Here is a 13370-nt window from a genome sequence, read left to right on the forward strand (position 1 = left end):
TCTGGGGATTCATGGGCTCCACGCAGGCCCTGTTAAGCTCTGCCATCCCTCTTAGCGACTTCGGGGCCTCTTCCAACTGCTCTCAAATAATCTAAAGCAGCCTAGGAATCCCATATAGGTGATGAAATTCCTGAAGATCTGGAGAGAAGATCCTTTCATAGAGACTTGCTTTCTCCCAAGGTACTTGAGAACGAGATGCGGCCTAGACCCTGCAATTTATCACCCAGCATACACAGACCACTATCACACATTCTTCTCAAATCTACTTTTTTTTTTTTCCAACAATCATGCCATAGGAATTCCGTGGTGGTCCAGTGATTGGGACTCTGCACTCTCAATGCCAAGGGCCCAGGGCTGGGGTTCAATCCCTGGTCAGGGAACTGAGATCCCACAACAAACAAAACAATCATGCCATAAAGCCTTCATTCTTAGACTGAAACTTAAAAATTCCAAGTCTAAAAGTCAAAAGTTGGGCCTTTGGAATTACATCAACTTCAATTTACATAGCCTACTCTGAAATTTCAGGGCTGAACATGAAGGTATTTCTGGCTCTTTGCATTTCTAGGGTAATAGGCCTACTGACTGACTGGAGGAGAAGGGGCAAGAGAATTAGTACAAAGAATGGGGGCGTGGGGAGATAACAGTAATAGCATAATATCACCCTGCCGTACATGTGCTTCACCCACCCGGATTTAGCCTCCATCATCACACATGATATTCATTGCTCCCTCCAGGGCTGTGTTCACGTCCTTTCCTCCCTGAAATTCCATTTCCTCTTCCCACCTACCCACCCCAGAGGGCCCCACTAGACATCTCACTGCCAACTCCAGCAGACCTTTCCGGACTTCTCTGGCACCCACTGATCTCCCTCAGCATAGCCCCAGCACATCTGCCAGCCTTCCTTCAATATTTTACAGTTTCCCACACAATGTATAATCTCCCCTGTCAAGGTAGCAGCACTTCAGGGACAGGCATTATTTCCAACAGCTTTACAACTTAACAGCACCCATAAGATGTGACTGGCAACTTGAGGTTATGAGTCTTCTGCTTATTGAAGTGAACCAAACTCCACTACACATGCACACACACCCCTCTCCAACAACAAAACTAACCACCATCAACTGCAGCCGATTACCTGAAACTTGATGCTGATGTGAAAAAAAAAAGTAAGCTCTAGAGAGTAGACAAGAAAAGAGGTAGAAGTCTAAGAAGGATGGGCACTGCAGAAAGTAAGAATTTGAAAATTCCTCTCTTTTGTCAACGATGTTATAGTGGCCAGGTGGGCACATCCTCGTTTGGGGCAGCGATGTCAGAGTGGGAGATGAGGTTCTTTTGGTTTTTTTGTTTATTTATTTATTTTGGCTGCATTGGGTCTTCATTGCTGCACGCGGGCTTTGTCTAGTTGCGGCGAGCAGGGGCTATTTTTCGTTGCGGTACGTGGGCTTCTCATTGCAGTGGCTTCTCTTGTTGTGGAGCACGGGCTCTAGGCGCGTAGGCTTCAGTAGTTGTGGCACGTGGGCTCAGTAGTTGTGGCACACGGGCTTAGTTGCTCCACGGCTTGTGGGATCTTCCCAGACCAGGGCTTGAACCCGCGTCCCCGGCATTGGCAGGCGGATTCTTAACCACTGCGCCATCAGGGAAGCCCTGCATTATGTTTTTATAAAAAGTAAGAAATTTCCTTTGCAGCGAAATATCACTTGTATAAATTAAACAAGGCACAGAGTTCCCTGGTGGCCTAGTGGTTAGAATTCGGGGCCTTCAGTGCCGTGGCCGAGTTCAATCCCTGGTCGAGGAACTGAGATCCTGCAAGCCACGTGCGGCCAAAAACAATTTTGGCATGGCCAAAAAAATTAATTAATTAATTAATTGAACAACGCTACAGTCAGAATACAGAACAGTTTCTTCATCTCAAAAACTCTCTTGTTCTACTCCTTTGTAATCACATCCTCCCTCATCCAAGTCCTTGACAACCACTGATCTGTTCTCTGATCACTATAGATTTGTCTTTCCAAAAAAAGTCATAGAAATGGAATCATACAGAATGAAACTTTTTGAAACCAACTACTTTCACTCAGCATGATGGCTCCGAGATTCATCCATGTTGTGTATATCAACAGCTGTTCCTTTTAATTGAGAAATATTATTATATTGTATGGACATACCACTGTTTGTTTATCCATTAACTCATTGAAGACATCTGGGTTGTTTCTAGTTTGGGGCAGTTACAAAGTAAACATTTGTGTACAAGTGTTTGATGTAAACATTTGGGTACAAGTTTTTATGTAAACATAAAATTGTATTTCTCTAGGGTAAATACTTAGGAGTAGGATTGCTGGGTCATATGGCGAGAGTGTGTTTAACTTTACAAGAAACTGAGAAACTGTTTTCCAGAGTGCTTGTATCATTTTCTTATTCCCACTAGCAATGGATGAGAATTCTAGTTTTGCAGTTTTCAGGATACAGGTCCTGAACATCTGTTGTTAAGAGTCATAGTTATTTCACCTTTATGGGGCTATTGTAAATGGTACTTTTAAATTTCAGTTTTCAATTTTTCATTGCTGGTATAGAAAATAAGTGCAATTGATTTTTGTGTGTTGAATCTGGCTAAACTCATTTATTAGTTCTAGGAGCTTTTTTGTGGGCTCCATGAGATTTTCTAAGTAGACAATCATGTCATGTGCAAATAGGGACAGTTTTTTTTTTCTTTCCAGCATGTCGACCTTTTATTTCTTTTCTTTTCTTATTGTAGTGGTTAGGACTTCTAGTACAACGAATAAAAGTAGTGAGAGTGGACACTTTGCTTTGTTCCCAGTGTTAGGAAATTTCTTAAAAAATTAAACATACACTTGGCATAGGATTCTGCCATTCCTTTCCCAGGTACTACCCAAAAGAAACAAAAGCATATGTCCATACAAAGATTTTTATACAAATATTCATAACAGCTTTATTTATAATAGCCAAAAACTGGAAACAACTCAAATGCCCATCAACAGTGTAAAAATAAATAAATTATGACATGTCTTCATGATGGAAAACTACTCAGTAAAAAAAGGAATGGGGGCTTCCCTGGTGGAGCAGGGGTTGAGAATCCGCTTGCCAATGCAGGGGACACGGGTTCGAGCCCTGGTCTGGGAAGATCCCACATGCCGCGGAGCAACTAGGCCCGTGAGCCACAACTACTGAGCCTGCGCGTCTGGAGCCTGTGCTCCGCAACAAGAGAGGCCGCGATAGTGAGAAGCCTGCGCATCGCGATGAAGAGTGGCCCCCACTTGCCGCGACTAGGGAAAGCCCTCGCACAGAAACAAAGACCCAACACAGCCAAAAATAAATAATAAATAAATAATAATAATTAAAAAAAAAAAAAAAGGAATGAACTATTGATGCATACAGCCACGTGGATGAATCTTAAAATAATTATCCTGAATGAAAGAAGCTAGACAAAAAGGAGTCCATACTGTATGACTGCACTTATATTAAACTTCAGAGAATGAAAGTTAAATCTACAGTGACAGAAAGCAGATCTGTGGTTATCTAGAATGGAGAAGTAGGGGGGAATAGATTACAAAGGAGAACAAAGAAACTTTTGGAGTGATGGATACATTCATTATCTTGACTGTGGTAATGGTGAGGTTTCTGGGGTGGTCACATATGTCAAAAATCATCAAATTGTACCCTTTAAATATGTGCAGTGTACTATATGTCAATTATACCTCAATGAAGCTGTAAAAAAAAAAGCACAAACTGATAACACTTTTTCTGTTTTTCAGTATTACCTTAAATTACCTTTTCTTGATAAAATTGGAGTAGAGGTGGAGGAGAGAATTATTATACTGAGAAAACTAATTTTGTGTTTGGTGGTCTGCCAGACTCCAAACCATCCCATCTGTTCCTGCTGTCACCAGTAAATCAACTGGCTTCTTGTGGACACAGTAAAATCTCTCTGTCTTTGACAGATATCCTCCTCCACCTCCCAACTCCCTGACCCAGGATTTGCCTCAGGAAGCTGCCATGGCTTGCCAGTCACCTATGAAGGGCTCTCTTCTATGGTAACCAGAGGGGCTCTCTTGTATCCATTTCCATTTCTCTGTTTTTGGGGGGTTTGTTTGTTTATTTGTTCGTTTTGCCACACCCTGAGGCTTGTAGGATCTTTGTTCCCTGACCAGGGATCGAACTCGTGCCCCCTATAGTGGAAGTGCAGAGTCCTAACCACTGGACCGCGAGGGAATTCCCTTTCCATTTCTCTTTAATTTTCCAATGTGTGACATTTTATAATGTCCAGATATTTCTTGGTGTTATTGCAGAAGTTAAGGTCTTCCATGTTCTCCCACATCCTAAGCCAAAATCAAAATCTCAATATGTGTGGTTTTTAAAAATAAATTTATTTATTTTTATTTTTATTTATTTTTGGCAGCATTGGGTCTTCATTGTGTGCAGGCTTTCTCTAGTTGCGGCGAGCGGGGGCTACTCTTCATTGCGGTGCGTGGGCTTTTCATTGCGGTGGCTTCTCTTGTTGCGGAGCACGGGCTCTAGGCACGCAGGCTTCAGTAGTTGTGGCTCGCGGGCTCAGTAGCTGTGGCTCGCGGGCTCTAGAGCTCAGGCTCAGTAGTTGTGGCGCACGGGCTTAGTTGCTCCGCGGCATGTAGGATCTTCCCGGACCAGGGTTCGAACCCGTGTCCCCTGCATTGGCAGGAGGATTCTTAACCACTGCATCACCAGGGAAGCCCTCAATATGTGTTTTTAGCATGAGGAAGCCGAGTCTCTGGTCCTAGTCCAATATTACTCCCAACTGCTCTGATTTTATGCCTTCAGAATCAGACTCTATCACATGGTACCCTTCCTTGTTGTCAGCATCAACCAGTCCCTGTAAAAAGTCCCGTCCTCAGTTGATAACTTCACCCTTGTCACTGCCTCCTCTCCATCCTTTCTCTTACTACCCAGTAGCTGGGTCTCCACCCTTAACCTTCTTGCCTCTAATGACTTTTTCTTTCTGTCTCCCTCCTTGTTGTCACAATGCCACTGAAATACTGTACCAACCGTGAAATCTCAATTAAATGCCTCTCCCATTAACAACTATAACATAAAGGAAGAGGGTAAAGGAATCTATACAATCATAAAGTTTCTACATTTCACTTGAAGTGGCAATAGTTAAGTATGAGTATTATATTATACTATATTATATGAGTATTATACTCTCTAGAACAACCGCTAAAAACACCATGGAAGACCAATTATTAAATTGTTAAAGACTAATCATCAGAAGAGATTAAAAATAGGGACTTCCCTGGTGGTCCTGTGGGTAAGACTCCACGTTCCCAATGCAGGGGGCCTGGGGTCAATCCCTGGTCGGGCAACTAAGGAGGTCGCATGCCACAACTGAGAAATCTGCATGCCATAACTAAAGATCCTGAGTGCCACAACTAAGACCCGGAGCAGCCAAAATACATAAATAAATAAGTAAATAATATTTTTAAAAAATAAAAATAAAAACATGAACCAACTATATGGTGTCTACAAGATAATCATTGCAAATACAATGATACAGGTAGGTTAAAAATAAAATGATACACTTCTACTTCTGCTCCAAATGGAGTAACAGGGACTAAATTTATCCTCCTACATGAAACAAACAAAAACTAGACAAAATACATTGTTTTCAAGACACCTGACATCAAGCAACAAAGGGCAGTAGTTCCTGAGAGATGGGAAAGGAATCAAGGCAAACCCTGTGATGACACCAGCTTTTTATCTTGAGAGAATTTCCAGTCCATAGCACAGGGAAAGAGAACTCAGGTGGAGCCTGGCACCCTGTCTGAGCCAAGGATAATCCAGATCTCAGAGTCTGAGGAAATCAAGGCAGCTTGAGTTCACAGGCCAGAACACCAGTGAGAGGAGGGCAGCACAGAGAGAGAACTCTGCAGATCTGCAGAAGAGTGTTGACCATCACATATGGGTGAGGAAACTACCAGGACTGGGGTAAAAACAATCTGAAAGGATTAGAGGTCAGGCCTGGCCCTCACATCAGGCAGGGAATAATGACTGTTCCCATCGGCCAGAATGGAAATATTCATAACTTACGGGGCGCTGGACACAGGAAGGTCTTGCCTCGGTAGCGGCAAAAATTAGCAGATGAGCACTGTTCCAGACCTGCCTAACAAAACATAAAAGCAAGACCAAAAGGATCCAACTGTTTCCAAAAAGCTAAACTGAATTTGATAACAAAACTCAATAATATGTATAGGTAGACAAAAAATATACAGCACCAAACAAGGTAAAACTCACCATGTCCATGCTATTAGTTCAAAGAAAGTTAGAATGGCTATTTTAATATAAGACAAAGCGTAATTCACATCAAAGAACACTATCAAGGATAAAGATCATCTCATATGAACAACAAGTCAGTTCATCAAGAGGATACAACTATTAAACATGGATGCTCTCAATAATAGAATTTCAAATCTGTGAAACAAAAACTGAAGGAATTGCAGAGTGAAACATAAATCCTCAATTATAGTTCAGGATTTCAATTCTCTGCTCTCGGTAACTGATAGAACAAGCAGAGAGAAGATCAGCAAGTATATAATAGAACTGGATAACACTATCAACCAATGTGACATAATTGATATGTGTAGAACATTGCACTCTACACGAGCAGAATACAAATCCTTTTCAAGTATACATGGAACATTTATCAAGATAGGCTATATTCTGGACCAAAAATTTAGTCACAGTAAATTTGGCAGGACTCAGGTCATAGAAATTATGTTCTCATACCACGATGGAATTATATTAAAAATCAATAACAGGGACTTCCCTGGCGGTGAGTGGTTAGGACTCTGCACTTCCGCTGCAGGGGGCATGAGTTCGATCCCTGGTCAGGGAACTAAGATCCCAGAAGCTGCTCAGCAAAGCAAAAAAATAAAATACAATAGAAAAGAAGAAAAAATCAATAACAGGTCCAATCCAGTTCCATCTGGTCCTCCCACCACCCTCCCACCACCCTACTTGGCCAAGGGTCCCAGCAGCTTGGGTGGTGGGAGGAGCACAGGGGCCAGGCAGCCCATCTTGGGAAGGATCTCAGCGTGCCCTTCAGGTAGGCACGGGGCACCCACCCTCCCCACAGCCATGATGTCCAAGACTATGAAGGAGGAGCCCAGGAGGAGATGGGAGGGCTGGTCTGCTAAACCTGCTGCTGCAAAAGTGGAAAGGAAGTCAAAAAGGTGGCAGGAAAAAAAAAAAAAGTGCAAACAAAAGGGAAAAGGGGAACAGAGAGAAAACAGGCTGAAGTACCTAACCAAGAAACTAAAGATTTACCTGCAGAAAGTGGAGAAACTAAAAACAAGGAGAATCCAGGCTCTGATGAAGAAGGAGAAAAAGAAGTCTGATTAATATCATATACCATGCCTTATCAGTGGTCCCTGTTTCCCTTCTTGTACAGTCCAGAGGAATACTTTTTTCAACTCCTTTGTAAATGCAAGTTTTTAGTAGCTCTAGAAACATTTTTAAGAAAGAGGAATCCCGGGGTTCCCTGGTGGCGCAATGGTTAAGAATCCGCCTGCCAATGCGGGGAACACGGGTTCGAGCCCGGGTCCGGGAAGATCCCACATGCCGCAGAGCAAATAAACCCGTAAGCCACAACTACTGAAGCCCGCGCGCCTAGAGCCCGAGCTCTGCAACAAGAGAAGCCACGGCAATGAGAAGCCCGCGCACCGGTAGCTCCCACCCGCCACAACGAGAGAAAAGCCCGCACGCAGCAACAAAGACCCAACGCAGCCAAAAAAAGAAAGAGGAATCCTACGTCATCCCATTTGTTAAGTGTAGTTTTTTTAAAAGCGTACAATCATTTGCTAGTCGTTTTTTGTTTGCTTGTTTGTTTGGTTTTGGTACAACCAGAAAATAGTGGGATATGGAATACAGGAGATTTAACTGTCTTGGGTGTACTTTTTACATCCTTTAATACAAACCATACTAAATGCAATTTGGAGTCATAGTCATGCATTTAATATGACTTGAACATTTTAAATTACTTCTATTCCTGTGTTGGCACCTGTGAATTTAATTTTGCCTCATTCAAGCCCAGCTAGTAACTTATATATTACTTTTCTAGAATATCTGGGTTTTTTTAAAGGGCAACATGCCTTTTGAAAAACATCAGAAGGCCAAGTATGTGCCAGGTTCTGCCCTCAGGACTGATGCCAGGGCTAAGAGCCCGGTCCAACTTGTCCTTCCAAAGATTACATTCCCCTGGGGAAGATGGACAATTTAAGTGCAAGTAGGGAGCGAAAAAACCGGCAGCACATGACCGGAGAGCCTCATATTGAGGAGTCAGAATATATCTCCAGAAAGAAATAATCAGGAAACACAAATAATTTATTTTTTTAATATTTTAATTTTATTGGAGTATAGTTGATTTACAACGTTGTGTTAGTTTCAGGTGTACAGCAAAGTGAATCAGTTATTTTTATATATATATATATATTCATTCTTTTTTAGATTCTTTTCTCATATAGGTTATCACAGAATATTGGGTAGAGTTCCCTGTGCCATACATACAGTGGGTCCTTGTTGGTTATCTTATATATAGTAGTGTGCATGTGTTCATCCCAAGCTCTTGATTTATTCCCCCCGCCCCCCGCCAACATTTCACCTTTGGTACCCATAAGTTTGTTTTCGATATGTATAAGTCCGCTTCTGTTTTGTAAATAAGTTCATCTGTATCTTTTTTTAAATTAGATTCCACATATGAGTGATACTCTATGATATTTGTCTAGGAAAGACAAATCTTTCATGAGGGGGACCAGCCCTCCATAACCTCCATGACCTTCCTCCCACCCCCCGATGGCCTCAACACCACACCTTCACCATTCAATCAAACCCACATAAATGACGATTCTGATGTATGTTGATGTTCTATCAAGGTCTGGAGAAGGAGGGGGCCAGCATATGAAGATCCTGTGTGATCAACCGGGCACCCTGAGGCTCCCATTTTTTTTCTTTTTTAATTGAAGTATAGTTGATGTACATTATTACATAAGTTACAGGTGTACAATATAGTGATCCACAATATTTAAAGGTTATATTCCATTCATAGTTATTAAAAAAATATTGTACCTCTTAATCCCCTACCCCTATATTACCACTTTCCCCTTCCCTCTCCCCACTGGTAACTACTAGTTTGTTCTCTGTATCTATGAGAGACTCCCATTTGATACATAGGTTTCTTTGTGAAAAGAAAAAAAAACCACACCTGCAGAGAAAGTGGAGTTTTATTTAAAAAATTTATTTTATTGAAGTATAATTGATTTACAATGTCGTGTTAGTTCTGATGCACAGCAAAGTGATTCATATATATATATATATATATATATATATATATATATATATATATTCCTTTTCATATTCTTTTCCATTATGGTTTATTACAGGATATTGAATATCGTTCCCTGTGCTATGCAGTAGGACTTTGTTGTTTATCTATTTTATATACAGTAGTGTGTATCTGTTAATCCCAAACTCCTAATTTATCCCTCCCCCACCCCCTTTCCCCTTTGGTAACCAGAAGTTTGTTTTCTATGTTTGTGACTCTGTTTCTGTTTCCCAAAGTGGGTGTGAGTGGGTCTTGATCAAAGAAATGTTCACATATTGGGGGCTGGGGAAGTCCTTCTGGCTTACACATGAGTTAACTTGAATTTTTCGCTAACTGCAACAGCCTGTTTGTGGCCTATCAAACATACATTGTACATCTGCTTTAATTATTAAAGAAAAGGGTGCATCGACCAGAAGTAAAGACTGTCCATATTAAAAATAAAGATTAAATGCCTCCATTCCTGGGACGCTAATGCTGATACTCCTTCTACAAGACTCCCTTCCCAGGGGCCCAGACCATACTGACTCGCTGTGTATGTGCTGACTGGTTTTTCTTGAAACCTTGAAGAAATGTACCCCTAACCTGTTTCATATTCTTCTGACACTATATAAAACTGTGCTGAAAACCGTGCTTCTCCAGAGAGGTTCCTCAGAGTTATCTGAGAGAGGCTGTCTCCTGGGCTATAGTCCTCAGTTTGGCTCGAATAAAACTCTTTTCTATTCCTATTGCAGATTGTTTATTGATTATTTTCATTGACAGTCTTAAATAACAAATCCACTCTAACAGTCCAGTCTCCCTAAGCCTCTGAATTCCTTCCTCTGCATTAAACCAAGGGAACTAGGGCATTTCCAATTTGTTCACAATGGGCCGTTTTTGGGTCCATGTTTCAGCCAATCAACCAACTAAACTGTTCGAGCCCTTTCTAACTCCCTGAGCTGCAATATTAAAAGCAGAATCTCTGCGTAGAGAGCCTGTACCAATAAATTTTACCTGATCCAACTTTAGCTTCCTTCCACCACTATCCGCCACACTTAGTATCCATTCCCACGCGTTTCCCAGATTCCTATCTGAATAAATGATAAAAGTCAAGGAGTTCCTTTGGAGTACTGTGCACCTCCTCATTTCCCACACCTTCAGGGGCCTGCTGGGACTTGAGTCTAGTAACAATAGGTCTAGAAGCAAAGAGGGGTGGTGGGAGTGGGCCCTGAGGAGAATCAGCATCGTCTTGCAGGGTTGCCGTGTGCTCAGGCGATGCAGGCTTAATCCCTTCAGACCAGGTGGAAAGGCCTACATCACTGTGGGTGGAAGGACCACTCTGTCTTGGGAGGTCACCACCACTGGGGGTTGGAAGGCCACTTCTGCTGGACTGGAGCGGGGGAAGCTTCCACCGGGGGTGGGAAAACCTCATCCAATGGCAAAGAAGACATATCACAACTTAGGGGCTCAATGCTTCCACCTTCATCAGAGTCTTCCCACAGGTCCCCATTCCAAATTACAGGATCCCAACTTCCTCAATCAGTGCCCTCATTTAATAGTAGACAGGGACTTTCCTGGCAGTCCAGGGGTTAAGACTCTGCACTCCCGCTGAAGGGGGCCTGGGTTTGATCCCTGGTCGGCGAACTAAGATCCCTCATGCTGCGGGGCGAGGCCAAAAACAAAACAAAAAACAGTAGACACCCTGAGAATCTGAGGGTTCAACTTGCATTGCAATCAAGTTGCCAAATCAGCCAATGGCAGGATGGGGTTCTATGTTTGATTTTTAGCAATTTCAGCCCTGCAGCTATAGGAGATCAGGGTCAAGAAACTCAGGTCATTTAGTCAGCAGTTGGGCTAAAAGTTTGAATGCCTGAGCTCATCTTTTACGACTGGGAAGTCATTGGTGTCTTTTTTTTACCACCACCCCCCCCTCCCTGCACCACAGGGCTTGCGGGATCTTAGTTCCCCGACCAGGCATTGAACCCGTGCCCCCTGCAGTGGAAGCGCGGAATCCCAACTGGACCGCCAAGGAATTCCCCATTCGTGTCTTTAAATCTAATCAGATCAGAGAGCCAGTTCCAAGAACCTCAGAACCAATTCAGAAAACTCATCCTTAACATGTTGTTCATTTAGAACCATTCTCAGCACAAAAATCTGTATTAGCCAGGGTTCTCCAGAAACAATAGGATATAGAGAGAGATATAAGAAAAGATTTTTATAGGAATTGGAGGTGGAGAAGTCCCACAATCTGCTATCCGCAAATTGGAGAACCAGGAAAGCCAGTGGTGTAAGTCTTGTTCTGAATTTGAAATCTGGAGCACCAAGACCAATGATGACCAAGGGCAGGAGAAGAGGGATGTCTCAGCTCAAGCAGAGAGTGAACTCACCCTTCTTCTGCCTTTTTATTCTATGCAGACCCTCAGGGGATTGAACGACACCCATTCATACTGGTGAGGGCCATCTTCCTTCCTCAGTCTACTGACTCATATGCTAATATCTTCTGGAGACATCCTCAGAGACAAACCCCGAAATAATGTTTTACCGGCTCTCTTGGCATCCCTTACCCCAGTCAAGTTAACACATAAAATTTAAAATCACACAGGCCTAGAAAGGTGGGGTAAGGGATAAATTAGGAGTTTGGGATGAATGTATACACATTTCTATACATAAAATAGATAATCAACACAGACCTACTGTATAGCCCAGGAAACTTTACTCAATATTCTGTAATAACCTATAAGGGAAAAGAATCTGAAAAAGAATGGTTATATGTATATGTATAACCGAATCACTTTGCCGTACACCTGAAACTAACACAACATTGTAAATCAACTATACTCCAATATAAAATAAAAATTTTTTTAATTAATAAAAATAAACTCATACAGGCCTAAAAGGCAGCCATCAGGCTTCATTTTAAGGAGTGTTCTGGGATAGATGGTGAGAACCTTGAAATGCCTATTCTCTCAACAGACCCAAAGATTCCTCAAGGACCCCATTCAGTGAAGGCATGATGGCTGGTTATCTCCTCGGGGAAAACATTACTGCATAGCTTTCCAAGACCCAGGATGTGTTCATCAGAGAACTAGAAGGGAGGAGACTTATAAATGGACCCATAGATTTGCACCGATGGTGAGCTGGTGTTCTCAGAGCACCTACTGTGTAAAGAGTCCCCACACCAGCGTAAAGCTCCTCAGAGACACAACTCACATTGCCCTGTAAGGAACGGATTGTGATGTGCATTTTGCAAGTGAGGAAATGGAGGCTCAGAGCAAGGGAAGCATTGGGTGGGGAAGCCACGTGGGGCAGATAAATATCGTTGAGTGTGAAACATGGCAGGGGATCTTCCTCTCTGAAAAGGTCCACTAGGCTGAGTGGCTTCAACAGCCGGCTCTGCCCTAACTCACCCTGTGCCTTGAGGAGCTCTCTGAGCTTGGGTTTCCTCCTCCTTCACATGGAGACCCGCACGGCTGCCTTATGGGGTTGCTCTGAGGCTCCAACAGGCCAGCTGGTTGGGCCTTGAGCCTGGTGCTGAGTCTGCAGTCAGGAAACCAGGTGAGACAGATGCTGGGGAAAACCCCATGAGAGAAGATGGTCCTTTTCATCTTTCCCTCTCCTCTTTGCCTTGTCATAGGAGGCTGAAACTGACAAGAATCTTGCAAACGTTTTGGCCTCATCTTACTTTATTATTTATTTATTTGGCCACTGCCACCCAGTTTGCAGGATCTTAGTTCCTCAACCAGGGATCGAACCCATGCCCCCTGCCAGTGGAAGCGCAGAGCCCTAACCAGGGGACCTTGATCTCATTTTAAATGCATTTCAAACTATTGAGGCTCGGAGACATTAAACTGCCAGCCAATGTCCTGTACATTCCATCTGAGAGATAAACTTGAACTGCATGCTCTCAGGCTGAGGAATGCACAAGCACCATCCCGACGAGGTTGATCCTTACCAGCTTGAAGGGGTGTCAGGGTAACGGGTTATATAAGAAACAGACTGACGTTTGTCAGTCACAGGAAAGCAAGCTGCC

At 42.8% G+C, this 13370-nt stretch overlaps 1 protein-coding gene across 1 annotated transcript in view; it reads right to left on the minus strand.

The window, feature by feature from the left end:
* RPS19 (ribosomal protein S19) overlaps window positions 1-1817 on the minus strand; it is a 122631-nt gene extending 120814 nt beyond the window's left edge. The window contains exon 1 of the mRNA XM_068527413.1: window positions 1814-1817. The gene's annotated coding sequence lies outside the window, so the exon portion shown is untranslated. The remainder of the gene's footprint in view (window positions 1-1813) is intronic.
* Window positions 1818-13370: the final 11553 nt, after the last annotated feature.

Source organism: Eschrichtius robustus, chromosome 19, assembly GCF_028021215.1.
Source record: "Eschrichtius robustus isolate mEscRob2 chromosome 19, mEscRob2.pri, whole genome shotgun sequence".
Classification (NCBI taxonomy): Eukaryota; Metazoa; Chordata; class Mammalia; order Artiodactyla; family Eschrichtiidae; genus Eschrichtius; species Eschrichtius robustus.